The sequence below is a fragment of the Carettochelys insculpta genome, chromosome 28 (assembly GCF_033958435.1).
Source record: "Carettochelys insculpta isolate YL-2023 chromosome 28, ASM3395843v1, whole genome shotgun sequence".
Taxonomy (NCBI): Eukaryota; Metazoa; Chordata; order Testudines; family Carettochelyidae; genus Carettochelys; species Carettochelys insculpta.
In genome coordinates, this window is record NC_134164.1 from 10,954,644 (window position 1) to 10,973,008 (window position 18,365).

Here is an 18,365-nt window from a genome sequence, read left to right on the forward strand (position 1 = left end):
CCACCATGGCAGAATCCCTGCCTTGCATGCAAACTCAGCTCCTCAGCGCTGGGACTGCAAGGCTACGTCTACACGTGAAGCCTACATCGAAGTAGCTTATTTCGATGAATAGCGTCTACACGTCCTCCAGGGCCGGCAACATCGATGTTCAACTTCGACGTTGCTCAGCCCAACATCGAAATAGGCGCAGCGAGGGAACGTCTACACGTCAAAGTAGCACACATCGAAATAGGGATGCCAGGCACAGCTGCAGACAGGGTCAACGGGCGGACTAGCGCTTCCGGGGCAACAGCTAGCCGCTCCCTTAAAGGGCCCCTCCCACATACACTCAGCCTGCACAGCACGCGGTCTGAGGAGCCATAGGCACACAGACCCCGGGCGCCGCAGTCATGGACCCCCAGCAGCAGCAGCAGCAGCAGCAGCTAGAGGTCCACCCAGCCCTCCCGGCAGGAGCAGGGCTTACCCTGGCCCATGCCATGTGGGAGGCAGCTGAGTACCTCCTTGCCCCAGGGGAGGAGATGCCCCCAGGGCAGCAGGGCTCAACCCCTACCCCTGCAGCACCCCACTCCACCCCCTGCCTCACACGCCGGCAGCTGTGGAGCTACCCCACCAGCACCAACTGGTGGGAGCGGCTGGTGCTTGGCGAGTGGGACGACGACCACTGGCTCAGGAACTTCAGGATGAGCCAGCAGACATTCCTGGAGCTGTGCCAGTGGCTCACCCCCGCACTCAGGCACCAGGACACTGCCATGCGGCGTGCCCTCCCTGTGGAGAAACGGGTCGGCATCGCTGTCTGGAAGCTGGCCACTCCGGACAGCTACCGATCCGTGGGGCAGCAGTTTGGTGTCGGAAAGGCCACCGTCGGGGCTGTCTTCATGGAGGTAAGAGAACCCACAGGGGGAGGCCAGGGCAGGGCAGGGCAGAGCAGGGGGGCCAGGGCAGAGCAGGGGGGCCAGGGCAGGGCCACGCACACCCTGCTCACCCCTCATTGGGGCTGTCCCATGTGCTTTCTCTGCAGGTCGTGCGTGCAATCAACGCCATGCTCCTGCACAGGCTCGTGAGGCTGGGGGACCCACATGCCACTGTCGCCGCCTTTGCCACCCTGGGCTTCCCCAACTGCTTCGGGGCTCTGGATGGGACTCACATCCCCATCCGCGCCCCGCATCACAGTGGAGGACGATACCTCAATCGGAAGGGCTACCATTCTGTCGTCCTGCAGGCCTTGGTGGACAGCCGGGGACGTTTCCAGGACATTTACGTGGGCTGGCCTGGCAGCACCCACGACGCCTGGGTTTTTCGGAACTCGGGCCTGTGCCGCCGGCTGGAGGCGGGGACCTACATACCCCAGCGGGAGATCCCTCTGGGGGACACCACCATGCCCTTCTGCGTCATCGCAGATGCGGCATACCCCCTCTGGCCGTGGCTCATGCACCCCTACATGGGCCACCTCTCCGCTAGCCAGGAGCGCTTCAACGAGCGCCTGAACCGTGCGCGCCAGGTGGTGGAGCGCTCATTTGGCTGCCTCAAGGGACGCTGGAGATGTCTCCTGACCCGCCTGGATGCGGGCCCCAACAACATCCCCCAGATTGTGGGTGCCTGCTGAGCCCTGCACAACCTCGTGGAGAGCAAGGGGGAGACCTTTCTGCAGGGCTGGGCCGCGGAGGCTGGCAGGGCACACGTGCAGCCACCTGCTGCCCCCAGTCGGCAGGTGGACCTCGAGGGGACCCAGGTCCGGGAGGCCCTGTGGGCCTACTTCGACCAATAGGCCGCGGGGTGAACTCTGCCCAGGCCCCCTACTGCCCGCCCCTTCCTCCCCCACACTCCTGCCCCAACGCCCACACCATGGAGCACCCCACCGCCCCCCCACCACTTGTCCTGGACAAATGATAGCACGAACTTGTGGGTGAACGTAAATTTTTTTTTTCTGGCCGAACCTTTTTTTTGGGGTGTAAATAAATATGTGAAGCACAAACAGAAAACTAAGTACAAACGTTCAACCAAAGCAATATGTACACAAATAAAACAAACCAAAGAAACAACTGTGTGGCATACATAATAAAAAGAAAACCAGGGAGGAGAAAGGGGAGAACTATTTACATGGGGGGGACGGGGCAAACGGGGGCACCAAGAAAACAGGGTCCAACTATATACAACAAGGGGGGGGCCACGTCCCGGGCCCCTCGCCCCTGTAGCCCGGCACTGGGCGTGCCCGGCCGGGAGCCCCGCCGCGCCTGCAATCTGGTCCGCGGCTGGGTGGGAGTGGGCTGGACCGGAAGGTATCGGTGCCGGCGAGTCTCAGGTGGCTCCAGGGGTCCCTCGGCGCTCTGGCCCTTGCGGGTGGGTGGTGGGGCGATGGATCAGCCGGCGCGGCATGGGGGGCCAGGTAGTCCACCAGCCGGTTAAATGTCTGCATATAGGCCCCCCATGCCTCCTGGCGCCAGGCCAGCGCCCGCTCCTGCAGCTGGAGGTGCTGCTCTGATACCTCCAGCTGCCGGCGGAGGATGGCCAGCAGCTGGGGGTCCGTCGCCGTCGCCGGTAGTAGGCGCGGGGTCCGCCGTCTAGTCCTCCGCGGGGCCGGTCGTTCCTCGGCCGAGGGGCTGCCCTGGAGCGATGGTCTCGGAGGGCTGTCCGGGACAACTGAGGCCTCGCCGGCGCTCTCTTCCAGTCCTTCTGATGGTGCAGGTGCAGGTGCAGGACACAGGAGAGGAGGGGGGAAAGAAGAATGGAGACACACGTTAGTGTGGGCCCCGAGCCGTGGCCTCTGTCCCCCCAGCCCTGTGCTGCAGGTTCCCCATCCCTGTCCCTGGGAGATGCTGCTGTGATGGATGGGGTTCAGGGGTCCCCCTGCCCTGCACCCCGTCCCCTGGTGGGAGCGACTCTCACTTCACCCCACAGGGTCTGAGAGCAGGAGAGGTTTCTTAGGCCACAGATGGCCAGTTTCTGGCAGGAGTGACAGCACCAGCTGTCGGAAGAGACAGTCCTTCCAACCCGTCGTGGGGAGAAGACCCCAAGGGGGGCCCCTCTGGGATGCAGCTTTCCCCCTCCTCAGGCTGGCTGCCTACCAGCTCTCCCTTCCCCTAGCCTCTACCTGTGGCCCCCGCCCTCGCCCCCCAATTCCAAGCCAGCTCGGCTCCTCCCTCCTGTTGGTTCAGGGCAGAGGTGTCACCTGCCAGCTGTAGCGCCAGGATCCTCCTTTGGCCCTGGGAGCTCTTCGGCTCTTGTGGCTCATATGTAGGCTGAGTCTCCCTTTGGCACTCCCCCCACTCCATCACATGCTGCTGCTGTGGGGTGTCCCACCCCCTCCGCCCGGGGGCCCCTCGACGTTCTGCTCCCCCCTGGCCCGGGGATGGGGCATGGCACTGTCATGCAGGGTGTGATGGAGTGGGGAATACCTGTGTATGTGTGTGGCTCACAGAGGGTGTGGGGCTCCTGCTGAGGATAACCCTGACAACCAGGTAACACCTTTGTACTGCAGACAAAGGAGGAGGTGGAGCCTGAGGGGTTTGAATTGGAACTGGGAGTTGGAAGCAGTTAGTCTGGGCTGGGAGTGAGAGAGAGAGACAAAGGAGGGGGCCAGGCCCCAGCTCTGGGGGCCCCTCGGGGCCTCCCCTCCCCAACATGAATTGAACTGGCTGTCTCTGCCTGCTGTACTGACTCCTCTGTACGATGCTGTGTCCTGTCGGCTAATAAACCTGCTGTTTTCCTGCTGAGTGAGAGACTCTCCTGCCTGCGGACAGGGTGCAGAGCTTGGGGGACCCCAGAACCCCATCACACTGGTGTCAGGAGTGGGATGTTCTGCACCCCGAGGATGGAGCATCCAGCAGTAAGTGACCGGGGCCCCGGAAGAAGTGGGGCCTGCGAGACCCAGGTGTGCTGAAGGGCAGTGAGGTGCAGTTCCCCAAGGCGGAGGGGCCTGCGGCCAAACCCAAGCAACTGCGGTCGGGGTCCTCGAGAGGGGGTGTCACACCCGAGGAGGGGTTACTCCTGGGAATCTGTAGGAGTCGGTCCCAGAAGGTGGAGGGGCCGAGAGCCCAACCCCCAGGAACAAGTGACCCCTGAGGAGGCTGACGCTGAATGAGTTCTTCCCAAGACAGTGTGCTTATGGTCCTTGAGAGCGGGTGTCACACTGAAGAAGGGGTTCCGCTGGGAGTCTGTTGGAGTCGGTCCCAGAGGGCAGAGGGGCCTACGGCCTAACCCTGGGCAGCTTGTGACCCGCAAGGAGCCTGGCACACTGAAGGGATTCTTCCAGGAATCGTGGGGTGCAGAGGGCATCAGCCTGAGAGCCTGCAACCACGCTGAGCAACTCCGCTGTGAAGTGGCAGCACCTGGAAACTGAATCAAGGTTAAAGAAGCTGGACAAGGCAGCGTGGATGTGCAGTGGCAGAGCTGAGGGTTAAGGAGAATCCTGCAGAGGTGAGCCCGGATCAGGGCAGGAAACCCTGGACTGCATGGAGTTCTAAACCGAGTGGCCTGCCGCAGCTCAAGGAGGGGAGGAGCAATTCCAACCCATCATCTACTAGTGGCCAAGACAGACCTGCGAAGAGTTTTCCAGGCCTGGGCCAAGGAAGGTCCCTGTGTGTCTGTGCAGGAAAGCAGCTGATCCACTGGGAATGGCAAGTTGTCTGTGAGAGAAGCTGCTTCACCTTCTGTGTGTGTGTGGAGACCAGCCGGGGGGCTGGGACAAAGGAGAAAGTGTCTCCCATTGTCTGTCTGTGTTGAACAGCAGCAGCAGCCTGGGGAGAGAGCAGAGCCTGCGTTTGGAAAAGGTGCCAATGAGGAAACTAGCCCATTGTCTGAGGAGGATTCCTCAGCCTAGGGTGGCTGGAGGATCCACCAGAAAAGAGCATTCCAGGTATGTCTCTGAATCCAGCCATGGGGGCTGGAGCAAAGGGAATGGCTCTGGGATGGGCAGTGGTATCCCTGCTAAGGACACTGGTCCTTGGTGCAAGAAAAGTGCTTCTGCTTCTGGGGAAGTGAATCCTTTGCCTGAGCCTGTGGGGGCTCAAGATGGAGCCAAGATCCCAGAGCTGGATCTGAGGGCAGCTGAAGCCCAGATGGGAAGTGGGCCTACCTCTGTGTCTCTCAGGGGGGATGATGCTTTAACTTGGTCTAATCCAGTTAGTATAATCAGGGAATCCCAGAGACCAGACGATTCTGGTACTTGTTCTTTGCCTGATGCTGAGGTGTTACTGGGAGGGGGTGAGAGGACTCTGTCCTACCAGAGTCATCCTCTCACCAGGACACAAAAACAGATGGGCAATGGAGTTATGCTGACTAATGAAGATAAAGAAGCTGGTAGCAGAAGGGAGGAAAGGGACCCTAACCTTCTGTCCGGTGGTACTGGCTGTCTGCCTGGAGGGGGATTACATGGGAATCTGCCTGATGGGCCAGAAGTGATCCTGGGTGTAGGTAAAACCCAGGAGCTGGTTGTGGCTCAAGGGAGCAGTGCCCTGTGGAGCCAAACAGGGGTGAGTTGTTGTTTGGGGGAGCTCTTGAGGAAAAGAATTTCCCTGAAACTTTTCCTGACCCGTCTGTGGGGACTGCAGAAAATGGGAGTGAGGTAAAGGAGAGTGAACAGGAAAGGTGCTTGTCTGTAAGCACCAGAGCAACCCTTTGCCTGGGGAGAAGTTTGTTTCAGCTCCTGCTAGCCAGGACCTGCCTAAGTGTGAAACCACTGGCTGTGCTCTGAAAGGGTCCAAAGCAGGCAGGGTAAAAGTTTCTCAGGAACTGGAAGCTGGTGCAAGTACAGTAAAAACTATCAGGGAATGTGAGCAGCCCTGTGAGAACCAAATAAAACAGTTGCACAGTCAGTCTCTGTAGAATGCAGGAGAGCGCCAGCAATTCCCCATCTCCAGATGGTGGAAACACTTATATTCTTATACTGGACTCCACTTCTGATTCCATGGGAAGGCAGTAGTTGGAGGTAAAAGGACAAAGGAGCTAAGGGCCTGGTGGGCCAGTAAGGAATAAACAGGGATTCCTTCATGTGAATTCTGCGTCTGGGACTCACAAAACAACTCTCAGAAAGCAGTTTGGTTTGCAAATTTCCAGACTGGCTGGAAGGGGGCTGTCTCCCTGAGATCATCAATGGCGCAGCTCTTGTTAGAAGAGAGGGCACAGCCAAAGAGATCAAATTTCCACCCCAGGGGGCAAGGGAGAAGATTAGAACTTGATGGTGCTAAAAAAGGCCTCAGCCATTTATCCCCAAAATACCAGATTCTCAAGGAAGTTACACAAAAGTTGTGGTCTACCAAAGAGCAACGTAAATGTACAGTTGCAATGGGTTTGTTCTATTACTCACGCTAACTGCTGTAACCAAGGGGTGCTGCTACCAAAAGCTGTAAAATTGTACCATGCACTAAATGTTTAAAAAGAGCCATGTGACATGATAACATTGATGTAAAAGCATGAATTGTATGTTGAAGGAGTCTGTAACTCTGAAATGTCACCATTGTTCCCTGTAACTAGTTTTGCAACCTCTGACATGAGAAGAAACATTCCAAACCTATTGTGTGGCATGAAAGGGGAAACTAAGGCACACAACCATTTTGGTGGTCTGGCTAAATGCCAAGGGTGAAAGCATTTGTACCTTCCTTTACTGAACTGTAACTAAATTCCAAACATTGGGCGGAGCAGCTGTATGGACTGGTGGTCAGACGGGGCAGGGCCCAGACCAGAAAAGAACTATTTAATCTGTTGGTGCTGCAGCATCTGTATGGGCTCTGCCTGCCCAACTTGAGAACGTGGCTAATGGACCAGAAACAAAGGCCGGAAAACCGACCAACCTAAGGGAACTAAAGGGACTTGTCTGGCTGCATCACATGAAAAGGGCCAAGACCAAGCTCCTAACTTGGAGCCTCCCCCAGCAGAATTATAACATGGAGGTGGTGCACATCAAGGGGAGCACTGAGGATGCAGCCGACGCCCAATCACAAGGGGAGGGCCCCGAACTTCCCCAGGTCACCAACTGAGTGACCCCGCTCAGTTCGGTCTGGAAGGGGGGAGAGATGTGATGGAGTGGGGAATACCTGTGTATGTGTGTGGCTCACAGAGGGTGTGGGGCTCCTGCTGAGGATAACCCTGACAACCAGGTAACACCTTTGTACTGCAGACAAAGGAGGAGGTGGAGCCTGAGGGGTTTGAATTGAAACTGGGAGTTGGAAGCAGTTAGTCTGGGCTGGGAGTGAGAGAGAGAGACAAAGGAGGGGGCCAGGCCCCAGCTCTGGGGGCCCCTCGGGGCCTCCCCTCCCCAACATGAATTGAACTGGCTGTCTCTGCCTGCTGTACTGACTCCTCTGTACGATGCTGTGTCCTGTCGGCTAATAAACCTGCTGTTTTCCTGCTGAGTGAGAGACTCTCCTGCCTGCGGACAGGGTGCAGAGCTTGGGGGACCCCAGAACCCCATCACACAGGGTGTGGGGGGGCAGGGGCTGATGGCTGCAGTGCTGTGAGGGCCATGGCCCTGGTGTCCTTGGGGCCATGGCCATGTGAGCATGTGGGGGGCCCTGGACACATCTCTGTTACCCCCGCCCCTCCAGCCCAGGGGTGTCCACCAGAGAGGGGTACCTACCTGTGGGTCCGCTCCCACGGTCCGGAGATCCCCGGGGGTCGGAGGCCCTGCTGCTGCTCCGGGATGGCAGGACGAGGATCTGCAGGCTGGATTCTGCAGAGGAGGAGCCCCCCTCCTCCTCCTCCTCCTCCTCCTGCCCCGATGACCCGGGGATGGCCTCCGGGGGGGGCCCCCGGGGTGCGGGGCTTGCCTCCGGGGCGGACTCCGGCTGCAGGGCCTGCTGGGGCTCGTCAGCCGAGGTGTCAAGGGTGGCCGGAGGGGAGGAGGTGTGCCGGGGGCCCAGGATGTCCCTGAGCTCCCTGTAAAAGGGGCAAGTGACGGGGGCGGCCCCAGATCGGCTGGCCGCATCCCGGGCCCGGGCATAACCCTGCCGCAGCTCCTTCACCTTACTCCTCACATGATCCGGAGTGCGGGCAGGGTGACCCCGGGCAGCCAGGCCATCGGCCAGCCGAGCGAACGCATCCACGTTCCGCCTCTTGCTCCCCATTACCTGGAGCACCTCCTCCTCGCTCCAGAGCCCCAGCAGGTCCCGCAGCTCGGCCTCCGTCCAGGAGGGGCCTCGCTGCCGCTTCCCAGACTGGGTGGCCCTCTGGCTGGGCTGGCTGCCCTGGCTCCCCTTGGGGGGGGGTCCCCTGGGGGCGCTGGGGGGGGCTGCTGGCTCGCCATCGCCGCTGGCTGGGTGGCTGATGGCTGTGCCGGCTGCCCACGTGTGCAGGCTGCAGCCTGCACGTTGCCTCAGCTTCCTGCAGAGTCAGGGCGGGGGAGGGGACCTTTAAGGGGCCGCTCCACGTGGCCACCAGTGAGCTGAGGGGCTGGAGAGAGCATCTCTCAACCCCCCAGCTGATGGCCGCCATGGAGGACCCGGCAATTTCGACGTTGCGGGACGCGGATCGTCTACACTGTCCCTACTTCGACGTTGAACGTCGAAGTAGGGCGCTATTCCTATCTCATGGGCTTAGCGACTTCGACGTCTCGCCGCCTAACGTCGAAGTTAACTTCGAAATAGCGCCCGACGCGTGTAGCCGCAATGGGCGCTATTTCGAAGTTAGTGCCGCTACTTCGAAGTAGCGTGCACGTGTAGACACAGCTCAAGTGGCATTTCTGGAGCAGAAAGCAACATCAGTGCTAGAACAGAACTTTGAGTAACCATTTCACCAGGAAGAAGACAGTCATTTGCTCCCACTTGTTTGTTTTTAAAACATTTTTATATTAAAGATGCCTTAGAAAAATGTAGGTCAGAGAGGCTGAGTGGGGAAGGGAGTGTGAATAGACAGAGACAGCTAAAGAGATGTCTGGATAGTTGTTTTGGCTGGTTGTTTTCACTCACTCAGGCCTTGGCTCATTGCATTTAACTATCTATGGCTTTCCTGCCTTGCAGCTGTCCTTGGATCAGAGGCTGTGCTCCCTGTGGGAATGGTTTTGCTGCTGCCTCTTGCAGGTAGCTAACCCCTGGAAGGAACCTTAGGCACCAAACTTCCATTGATTCTCAACCTGGCCAGGCTTTTTTGCAAATCCCACTAGGTTCTTAGCTGCATCTTCAGGCACAGAAATCTTTGTAAGTCTGGCCCATGGAGCCAGGGAAAGACTGGCCTTTGTTCTGCCGCTTGCTTATCCAAGCCTTTATGACATGTGCTTTGTTCTATGGGCAGTATATGCTGCAGAACCACCAGACGTGACACAGCCGCAGTGTGTGGGAACCTAGAGGTTGCAGTCACTAATGCAATTAAATTAATGGGGCTGTAAACGGTTTTCTAAAGTCATCACTCTCAGCTTGGAGGTTCTGTGCATGGCCTAATCACACATTCCAATAATTCTCAGCCTTTCGGTTAGCTTCAAAATTCATCTCCCGGGTTTCCTGTATAGTTGCCTCCCCCAAAACAGAGAAGTGAGAGGCAGAGTTTGTAGCCTGTCAGTCTGAATCTATGAATTTCTGCAAAAGAGACACATTTTACAGACTCCTGGACTCTTCATTCCATGCACAGCAAATCTCTAATATCAAACACGGGTGGGTTTGGGAAGACAATGATTTTCCCTGGTTCCTTCAAACAGCTGAAGGGAACCCCAGCTGATGTCATTGTTTATACAATGCAAAAGAATTCAGATGCTGGGATGAATTTTTAAAAGGGGTCCATGGAGACACCTGGGAGCTGAGTCACTGGTGATTGTGTAAGAGTCCTCTGGATAAAGTTTTACCCTGCTCTTCTCTCTATCTGGCACCAGAAAATTTCTGACCCCCTGACCCCAAACTCTGCTAGGTGCGTAAAAACATTCTCTCCACATAAGGCTTATGAGGCCGGATTCTGAGCCCTTAAAGCACAGAGCAGGGTTTCCCATGAGCTTTGCCCAACTAACAAAGCAAGGGGAGTTGCTGGGGGAGAACCAGGCCCTTGATGGAGAAAAGTAAGATTTTAATTGATCAGCATTGCTTCTTACAGCACCCATTTGCAGCTGACATGGGTGGAGCTCACAGCATCTCTGGTCAGCTGAACCCTATATGTGGACCTGCCCAGGGGGTGAAACAGAGCCTTATCTGGGGGGACAAGAAGAGTTCAGCTCTTTGCTCTCCATTAGCTCTGTTGGTTGGAAGGAAATGGATTCCCCTCTGCCCCCCAAACTCCTGTCAGCCAGGTGAGATTAATGGGCCATTGAAGACTCATTTTTGGATCAATCAGTGTTTGGCTATGGCCCAGCTGGGAGCTGGTGCCTAGGATGGCAACTCCATGGCCAGCTCTGTGCAGTCAGTTACCAGATGCATGCTTTGGGAGAAGAGGGTTATTTTCTGAGTGCTCAGCTCACCTGGCTCCTGCAGACCAGGAGTTGGCCTTCAGGGACTTGAAGCTTGTTGGTGCCCAGCAGAGAGTTCCTGTGAGCGTACAGGGGAACACAGCTCCTCCTTGCAAGCCAGCGTGGTCTCTCAGTCAGCCCATGCAGTACTAGCAGAACCCATGCTAGCAGTATTGTTATTTATTATTTGGGATGCAGTAATGCTGAGATGCCCCGCTGTGTTAGGCGCTGTATGTTATTTATTAGGTGTAACACCTAGGCACTCAGTCATGGACCAGGGCCCAAATGTGCTAGGAGCTGTACCTTACTTATTATGTGCTCTACAGTAACACCTAGGCACCTAGGCACAGACCAGGGCCCTGCTGTGCTAGGCACTCAGCATCATTTATTAGGTGCATTACGGTAACACACAGGCACTCAATCATGGGTTTGTGGAGTCCCCCTCCTACTCCCCCTGCTGTTTCCAGGCTCTGCACTGTTAATGCCCGGACACAGTTATGTGCCCTTGCAGGGCCCATGTGGGGCTTGGTGCCCTATGGGAAGGCTGGTGCTGGGTCATCATTCCTGCAAGTATCACCCCTCTGCCACAGGTTGGGCACAGTGAGGGAATGGGTTTTCACATGCAGCTTGAAGCATGCACCTTCACACCTTCACATTCTGCAGAGCTGACTTCTAGGGGCTGTCTCCATCCTTGCTCAGCTCTGGCCTCTCTGCTGAGCCTGCCTGGCCCAGGCCTTTACACTCCAGCTGATGTGAATTCGCACCCATGAGCAACTGGGCCACTATCTATCCCAACATCCTGTCCCATCCATGACCCAATGACCTAGAGTGCAAAGCTCCATACCCTACACCTGCCACTCACAGTGCTGGTTACCACACCCAGCTCCATGGAAACAAGTATCAGAGGGGGAGGGAGCCGTGTTAGTCTGTGTCTGCAAAAACAATAAGTCCTGTGGCACCGTACAGACTGAGGCTGCATCTACACTATCAGAGAAAATCGAATTTAAGGGAGTTAGCTCGATATTAAACATCAGTCTTCTCTGCAACTGCCATTAGCTTGAATTAGTGAGCCCTAATGCTGATAATAAAATGTCGATATCAGCAGGTGGGTATAGTGTCAATTTCAAATTTTAGATGAAGGCAATTGTGGAAGTGCCATGTTATTAATTTGAATGTATTAGCCTCCAGAAGTGTCCTGTATGTATTCCACAAAGTTACAGGAAGAAGGTCACAGGAAGCCTGCGAATTTTTTGATTGAATTAGAATTAGAATTTGAATTCTGCAACACCCAGGCCTGCAAATATAAAGATCCGAATATGCAGCTGACAGAACTGGGTGGGGGTGCACAGAGCTGATAGCACAGCTACAGCAGCATCTACAGAGGATGTGCGGCACAGGGAATCCACAGGGTTTGGGGGAGGGCTGAATTCTGTTACTATGTGCTCTGAATTCTGGGACAGTGCTTTGTATTCTGGGATTCTAACAGGAAACATCCACAAGCAACTGGGGTGAAGGCACTGTGGGAGAGGTACCCACAATGCACTGCTCACACTGTTGAACTTGCATAGGGCAATGGGGACACAGAAACTTGACACGGAAAAACCAAGAGTCGAATTTCAAAGTTTGTGGACACTTAAATATGAATTCATAAGAGCAAGGTTAAAAATTTAATTAATTAGAAATCTAATTTATCTTGTAGTTAGACCCTAACAGATTTTTTGGAGCACAAGCTTTCATGGGCAAACACCCACTTCATTCCGGCTCCATGGAAAGCATTGCTCTGTGTTCCCTTTTCTTAGTGTCCATCACCATCTAGTGAAACTTATTGGAATTGCACTTAGGTATTTTCCATGATGTTGCTTAAAGGTCACAGGTGTAGCTGGTTGAAAGATTGGTCCCTAGTGAACTATCTGGTGCATTTCATTCCCTTTTTCCTCCCTCCCCATGAATCATTGGAAAACTGGCCCCAACTCCTACAGATATGGTCATCACCCTGACCCCTCTCCAGTTACAGGGCTCAAGGTTCATTCTGTGCAGGGCATCTTTGGCTTCTCAAGATCTTCCTGGGTCCCTGGCTGGATGGCTGAAACCAGACAACTAATGAAGAGCAAATCACACCCTGGCCTGTGACCATGGCAGGTTAAGAGACCTTCCTTTAATATGTCTGCCCAGATGCCACTCTTGCAGGAGATGACATGGAGCTGTGCAGTGCTGGGGGTGTGTGTGTCCCACAAGCCAGTCATGTGCACAACACTCCCTCTCCACTTTCCAGTTTAAATGCAGATGCTTCTGGAGAGCTGCTGTCCCTAGCTTTTTCCTGTATGAAGGCTGCCTGCATATCCCTCCCTTGGAGTGCCCCAGGGCGATGCACATGGAGGGTTTCACAGGAGGGCATTGTGTTTCTCCAGCCCTGAAGAGCAAGCATGAAGCCTGTTGTCTTGGCCAAGGTCTGAAGTTGAAGTTTGGACCTTCAGAGTGGAGTGCATTGGTAGGGGTGCTGGAACAGGTTGTACAGTGGCTAATGGCTCAGAACCATAGAACCAATGGAAACCACTTCAAGTGGGGTGTGTGGCAGCCCCCAGGATCTGCATGCATAGACCACTGTAACTGGAGCTGGAGAGCCAGCCTCTCCATCTGGGTCTCGAACAGAACCATGGACTCTGTGGATCAGGCACAGAGAGGCTCCAAACACACACTGACCTGGGAGTTATGGACAACCATCCATTCCATGGCCACATGTGAGCCCAGGGACTCGTTTCCTCATGCAGGGCACATCTACACTTAACACTCAAAGCAGAAACAAGTCCCCTTTATGCACAAAAACTGTGGGAGCATCTATACTTGCCAGTGAAAAGAAAACCACCTCCGTGAAGCCAAGAGATTTTACTGGTGATGCTTTTATGGCGATTTGCAAGAGAAGACACTTTCTTGCCACCTACACAGGTTTTAGCCTTCAGAGGATGCCCCACAGTGCCTAAGTGTCCATTCTAGACAGCAGCTCTGCTGTTCTGATGCCAAGTAAACTGAAAAAGGGGGAGAGGGAGATACATTGGAGTATACAGATCGGGTCCAGAGTGACCTAGACAAATTGGAGGATCAGGCCAAAAGAAATCTGATAAGGTTCAATAAGGACAAGTGCAAAGTTCTGCACTTGGGATGGAAGAATTCTAAGCACTGTTACAGGCTGGGGACTGACTGGCTGAACAGCAGTGCAGCAGAAAAGGACCTTGGGATTACAGTGGATGAGAAGCTGGATATGAGTCAACAGTGCGCCCTAGCAGGCAAGAAGGCTAATGGCATATTAAAGTGCATTAGGAGAAGCATTTCCAGCAGATCTAGAGAAGTTGTTATTCCACTCTATTTGGCATTTGTTAGGCCACATCTGGAGTATTGCGTCCACTTCTGGGTCCTCCACTACGGAAAGGATGGCAGCAAAAATAATTAGGGGGCTGGAGCACATAACCTATGAGGAGAGGCTGAGGGATTTGGGCTTGTTTAGTCTATGGAAGAAAAGAGTGAGGAGGGATTTGATAGCACCCTTCAACTTCCTGAAGGGGGTGTTCCAAAGCGGATGCAGAAAGGCTGTTGTCAGAGGTGACAGAGGACAGAATGAGAAGCAGCAGCAGAGGTGTAGGTTGGGTATTAGGAAAAACTTATTTCACTAGGAGGGTGGTGAAACACTGGAATGGGTTACCTAGGGAGGAGGAAGAATATCCATCCCTAGAGGTTTTTAAGTCCTGGCTGGGATGATTTAGTTAAGGTTGATCCTGCTTTAGGCAGGGGGTTGGACTTGATGACCTCCTGAAATCCCTTCCAGCCCTAGGATTCTATGTTTCTAAAGTTCCAGGAACTTTGAAATTCCCCTTCCTATTTTTTTGGCAAGTCCTCACTTATCCTCTGGCCAGGGGACAATGCCAGCTCCATGGAGCAAATGATCCTGTTTGCAGCAGTACTGAACCATTAGAGCAGGGCAGTGTTTGGCTTCCAGGTCAGCCTCAGATCTGTGGGCAGGCACCAACCTTGCTGAAGTTGACAGCAGGCTAGCTACTTCCCATGCAGGCTAAATGAAGGAAATTTTAAATAATTTGTTTAGAGACAGTTGAAATGATAGAAGCCACTGACCAAATCAGAGATTAACCAGGCAAGGCTGGAGAAAGGAGCTGAGGCATGCCATTGGAGAGGTTGCTTTGGGGAGCTAGGTGGGGAAGCAGGGAGAGAGAGAGAAGCATAGAGAACACAGATGCTCTAACACTGCCGAGAACTTTGGAGATTCGGGGTCAGTTCCTTACCAGGCGATGGCAAAAGATTCATTGGTAACGTGAGGCTGAGAGAAAACCAAGGGAGAGGGTTTTGTTTTTGTTTTTGTTTTTGTTGGGGGTTTTTTGTCACACTGGAAAGATACTTTGTTTTTGGGGGTAGCCTCTGATTTGTGTGGCCCCTGACTGTTTTTTCTGTAGATCAGAGGCCCCAACCTAAAAAAGGTTCTTCACCTCTGCCATAAATAAAGACAACACTGAAACCTTTTTATTGAGGGGGACGTAAATTAATATTTTATTTTATTAAAAATGAAGTTTGGTAAACTAACATGATAAAGTTAAAGCACTTAATCTGATTAATTATTTTGATTTTGTTTATTAATATTTCCCTTCTTACCAGTTTTATGCACCCCCTTATGTTATAGATCCAGTAACCTAATATGAATAATTTAGTATTTAATGTGTTTAGAGATAAACAAAGGCATTTTGTCATCATGGGCAGTTGTCTGGTGGTTCAAGGAAAGGTTTGTGTTGAGTAGGGTGGGCTGTGGCCAAATGGTTTGAAACCCATTGTGTCTCAAAAAACACCTGACTAGGATGTCCAGTTCTCAAAAGTAACAATCCAGGACACTTCAAAAATCTGCAGAGTGCTTGGGTGACAACTAATTGTTTAAAGAAAACAATGAAACAGGAATGTCTAAAAGTAAAGTGGCCTGGAGACAGCCCCATGCATGCAACACCCCCCCTCCCCACCAGCATGCTGCACCAGCACAGGGAAGAGCAGGGCTGCTGAGCTTTGCAGGCCAGGAAAACAGCCAGTCAAGTTCTGGTGCTCCACATAAAATCATAGAATCCTAGGGCTGGAAAAGATCTCAGGCGGTCATTGAGTCCAGCCTCCTGCCCAAAGCAGGACCAACCCCAACTAAATCATCCCAGCCTGGGCTTTGTCAAGGACTTGAAAACTTTTTGGGATGAAGATTCCACCACCTCTCTCAGTAACGCATTCCAGTGTGTCAGCACCCTCCTGGTGACATTTTCTTAATATCCAACCTACACTTCCCCCACTGTAGCCGGGGACTATAGGTCCTTGTTCTGCCATCTCTCATCACTGAGAACAGCCTCTCTCCATCTTCTTTAGAACCCACCTTCAAGAGGTTGAAGACTGCTATCAAATCATCCCTCATTCTTCTCTTCTGAAAACTAAATAAGCCCAGATCCCTCAACCTCTCCTCATATGTCATGTGCTCCAGACCCCTAATCATTTTGGTTGCCCTCCACTGGACCCTCTCCAATGTATACACATCCTTACTATACCAGATGGGGGATGGGGCAGAATTGGACACAATCTATAAGGTGCCCCAGGATTTCCTGTCATTTTTGCAGATACACACTCACATGGCTTCCCCTCTGATCTCTGTGCCAGTCCCTGAATCTACCTCTCCTCGGCAGTTGGCTGGCGTTTCACAGCAGGCACAGCACAGAGCAGAAAGATCAGCAGCTCTCTTGCAATTCAGGTTTCATTAGAAACATACGAGATGAATCTCATGGCAACTGTGGTATGAGCCAACCCAGTTCCTGACGGTCAACAGGTGGAAGAGCTGTGGAATGAGGATGCTTTCAAACTTCAGGGCTGTATACACCTTACATGCTTCAGTGCCTAGGATTTTCTTCAGTATTAACAGATTTTTTCAGAGCATAAGCTTTTGTGGGCAAAGACCCACTTCATCAGATGCACAGAGAGATATGCGCAAAGGAGAGAATCTGGTAGGAAGGACACAGTGTGCTAAAGCTGGGTAGAATCATAGAATACTAGGACTGGAAGGGACCTCGAGAGGCCATCGAGTCCAGCCCCCTGCCCCAATGGCAGGACCAAGTACTGTCTAAACCACCCCGATAGACATCTATTTAACCTGTTCTTAAATATCTCCAGCGATGGAGATTCCACAACCTCCCTTGGCAATTTATTCCACTGTTTGACCACCCTGACAGTTAGAAACCTTTTCCTAATATCCAACCTTAACCTCCCTTGCTGCAGTTTAAGTCCATTACCTCTTGTTCTATCCTCAGAGGCCAAGAAGAACAAGTTTTCTCCCTCCTCATGACACCCTTTTAGGTACCTGAAAACCGCTATCATGTCCCCCATCAATCTTCTCTTTTCCAAACTAAACAAGCCCAATTCTTTCAGCCTTTCTTCATAGGTCACATTCTCTAGCCCTTTAATCATTCTTGTCGCTATTTTCTGGACCCTCTCTAATTTCTCCACATCTTTCTTGAACTGCGGTGCCCAGAACCGGGCACAATACTCCAGCTGAGGCCTAACCAGTGCAGAGTAGAGCGGGAGAATGACTTCTCGTGTCTTGTTCACAACACACCTGTTAATGCATCCCAGAATCATATTTGCTTTTTTTGCAACAGCATCACACTGTTGACTTGTATTTAGCTTGTGGTTCACTATAACGCCTAGATCCCTTTCTGCTGTACTCATTCCTAGACAGTCTCTCCCTGTTCTGTATGTGTGAAACTGATTGTTCTTTCTCAAGTGGAGCACTTTGTGTTTGTCCTTATTAAACTTCATCCTGTTTACCTCAGACCATTTCTCCACTTTATCCAGATCATTTTGAATTATGACCCTATTCTCCAAAGCAGTTGCAACCCCTCCCAGCTTGGTATCATCTGCAAACTTAATAAGCGTACTTTCTATGCCAATATCTAAATCATTGATGAAGATATTGAACAGAACAGGTCCTAAAACAGACCCCTGCAAAACCCCACTTATACTTTTCCAGCAGGATTGAGACCCATTTAGAACTACTCTCTGAGTACGGCTATCCAGCCAGTTATGCACCTACCTTATAGTAGCCTCATCTAAGTTGTATTTACCTAGTTTTTTTATAAGAATCTCATGTGAGACAGTATCAAATGCTATACTAAAGTCTAGGTATTACATAGCTACCGCTTCTCCCCTATCCACAAGGCTCGTTATCCTATCAAAGAAGGCTATCACATTGGTTTGGTATGATTTATTCTTTACAAATCCATGCTGGCTGTTCCCTATCACCTTACCACCTTCCAAGTGTTTGCAGATGATTTCTTTAATTACCTGCTCCATTATCTTTCCTGGCACTGAAGACAAGCTGACTGCCGTGTAGTTTCCTGGGTTATTCTTATTCCCCTTTTTATAGATGGGCACTATATTTGCCCTTTTCCAGTCTTCTGGAATCTCTTCTGTCTCCCATGATTTTCCAAAGGTGATAGCTAAAGGCTCAGATATATCCTCTATCAGCTCCTTGCGTATTCTAGGATGCATTTCATCAGGCCCTGGTGACTTGCAGACATCTAATTTTTCGAAGAGATTTTTAACTTGTTCTTTTTTTATTTCAACTGCTAACCCTACTCCTTTCCCACTAGCATTCACTATGTTAGGCATTCCTTCCTCAGACTTCTCAGTGAAGACCGAAACAAAGAAGTCATTAAGTATATCTGCCATTTCCAAGTTCCCTGTTACTGTTTGTCCCTCCTCACTGAGCAATATCCCTACCCTGTCCCTGGCCTTACCTCTTGTTTCTACTATATATATAAAAAGCCTTCTTGTTTCCCTTTATGCCTGTAGCTAGTTTGAGCTCATTTTGTGCCTTAGCCTTTCTAATCTTGCTCCTGCATTCTTGTGTTGTTTGCCTATATTCATCCTTTGTAATTTGTCCTTGTTTCCAATTTTTATATCATTCCTTTTTTATTTTGAGATCATGTAAGATCTC